The sequence below is a fragment of the Cupressus sempervirens genome, chromosome 6 (assembly GCF_028749045.1).
Source record: "Cupressus sempervirens isolate cs-2001-9-10 chromosome 6, ASM2874904v1, whole genome shotgun sequence".
Lineage (NCBI taxonomy): Eukaryota > Viridiplantae > Streptophyta > Pinopsida > Cupressales > Cupressaceae > Cupressus > Cupressus sempervirens.
Genome location: NC_143123.1, coordinates 128,078,430 through 128,081,270, shown reverse-complemented (window position 1 = coordinate 128,081,270; position 2,841 = coordinate 128,078,430). Strand labels below are relative to the sequence as shown.

At 33.9% G+C, this 2,841-nt stretch overlaps 1 pseudogene; it reads left to right on the top strand.

Moving 5' to 3' along the window:
• Positions 1-270: 270 nt before the first annotated feature.
• LOC149551560 (binding partner of ACD11 1 pseudogene) lies at positions 271-1,008 on the top strand (annotated as a pseudogene).
• The last annotated feature ends 1,833 nt before the right edge of the window (positions 1,009-2,841 follow it).

Below are 2,841 nucleotides of genomic sequence, written 5' to 3'. Positions count from 1 at the left end.
ATGTTAAGTCAAAACCAAGTTGAAGACACAAAATGTTGATAAAGGAAGGCTTTGACTTGTAATTTTGATAATTTAGTTTTTTGGTATGATAATTGTTTTTGTCACTAATGCCAAAGGGGGATATTTTTGACTTTAAAGTCAATTTGTCTATTAGTAACCAATCAAGAGGTGACTCTGCGAAGAATATACACATTCACAAAGAATCAAAGATTCCTTCTAGAACTACGCCTGCGTAGCGCCAAATCTATTTGATTTATGTTTCTTGTTGGAATGAAAAAAAATACTGTGAGAGTCTCTAATGTGTCAAAAAGGGAAACCAAACGGATCATCCAAGATTTCTTGTCATTCTCAGGAGACATAGATCATATCTAGCAGCAAGACGATGAGACTTATGATAATCAACCCCCATCTTATGTGCCAAAGGAAGGAACTCTTGTGGCTGGAGGTGGTGCACCTATGAATAAGGCTCAAGATGTTGTGACAACCATGCTTGAAAAAGGTTTTGTTCTTGGAAAGGATGCTATGGGCAAAGCCAAGGCATTTGATGACAAGCATCTTTTGACAGCAAATGCATCTGCTAACGTAACATCATTGGACAAGAAAATTGGTTTCACTGAAAAGATTAGTGTTGGCTTTGATGTTATAAATGAGAAAGTAAGGTCAGTGGATCAAAAATTTCAAGTTTCAGCGAAGACTAAATCAACATTTGTTGCAGCAGAATAGAAAGTTAATAGTGCAGGTTCTGCTTTTATGAAGAACAAGTTTGTCTTTACTGGAGCATCATGGGTGACTAGTGCATTCAGCAAGGTTGCAAAGGCTGCTAAGGATGTTGGTACTAAAACTAAAGAGAAGGTTCAGATGGCTGAGGGACAAAGTAATGATCAAAATCCTGTATCAAGGGGAGATCTATTCCATGATTTTGCACAAGTTCATCTAAATGAACTTGCAAATACATATGAGCCACTTAGCTTAGCTAAAAACTCAGCAAATTATTGTAGCTTACCATGATATGATAGTGGATCATTTTCTTCTCACAAGTTTTTGTAGTTGTTAGGGCGGTCTTCCTGTGATAGGGGGATTGATGCAGATGGTGGCAGAGAGGAAAGTATTGGCATTAGAAAATCAATGAGCTCTAGTTGGAAAGGTGAAGAAAATGCTCAAAATGTCAAGGTTTTTGGCTGGCTGAATGATTCAAGATTCAGAGACCTTATGATGAGTTTTTGTATGGAATTTCCTGGCATTTTTGTATTTGGTGACGATTTCAGGTTTTCTTTCAGGTTCTTTCCTAAATGAACCCTTGAACCTATTTTTATTATAATTATATATATATATATATATATATATATATATATTGGCTCTATCCATTTCTTTTATTAAAATAAAAATAAAAATTAACACTTAGTCAGATGGTTTCGTTGCTATCAAGCTCTATAGTTGCTATCGAGCTTATCATTCATCTAGCAGTGTTAACCAAGTGTTTTAGTTGCTACCGAGCTAAACAATCATAATGTAGTTCATGTTAAGCTTCACAATGTCTACCAAGCATCTAAGACATTTTATAGTATCGCCTGAGCATAGTAGAGTCTACCAAGCTATCTAGTAGAAGTGATGAAGATATTAGTGTTAACTAAGATTTGTAGTGTTAATCAAGTTCTATAGTATCTACCAAGCTCACAATGTTAACAAAGAGAATCTAGTGTTGGCCGACTAATTTAGTATCTATCAAGTTTATTAGTGTTCACTGAGTCATACAAAGTTGACCAAGTTCTAGCTACTTGAAGTGATTAGTATGAACCAAGCTTCAACTTCAACTGAGTGCTAGAGTTTTCCAAGTGTTAACAATGTTTGGTGAGTGTCATAATATCACCAAGTTTGTCTTCAAAACTTGAGTTACAACAATGGATGACTTTGTGAATTATGATGAATTTTTTATTGTAGCCGACTCTAGAAGGTAATCAATTGGATTGATATATATATATATATATATATATATATATATATATATATATATATATATATATATATATATATATATATATATATATATATATATATATATATATATATATATATATATATATATATATATATATGTAATACATTATATCATATCCAAGCTGTAATTTTGTAAGAATGTATGTGAAGAAGTAAGAAGCAAATCAATGCAAATTGAAGAAGGCTACAAGTAGCATATGGTATAGTAGAGACTTATCTATCACAGTTAGGTGATCATTGCAATTCAAGGAATCTCATTCAACAAATCAAAGTTGTAGATCAGAGATCAACCATTGATTCATTCTAATAGGTACATCAATTATCTCACACTAGGATACTGGGATAAGTAGGAGTTCACCCATCCTAGTACTATGATTTGACTTGCTATGGAAATTATCTCCTACTTATCAATTGATGAGCTTAAGGGGCTTTCTAATGAATGGTTCATAAGGCACAACACTTGGTGAAGGTTTTGCAAATGGGGTTGCAAGCTTTGGGTTTAACCATGGAGGAAACTTTGTAGTTTAGCGTGCTTAGGCTAGAGTAGTACTAGGATGGGTGACCTCTCAGGAAGTCTCAATGCTTCACCCCTATGAGCATCACCTAGATCCAATGAGTGCTAAGTGTTCTATTTATTCTCATGAGAGATGGATTCATGTTGAATCACTAATCATGAAACATGGGTCAATGATTTTGACTCAAAATCACATAGTTAAATCTTGATAGCAATATCACTATCCTAAGACTGGTCAACATTCTAGTCAACCCAAACCCAAAACATAAGACAACATGTAGTTAACAGTGTAGTTTCATAGTTTGGTTTGATTTTGAAAATACACAATCTAA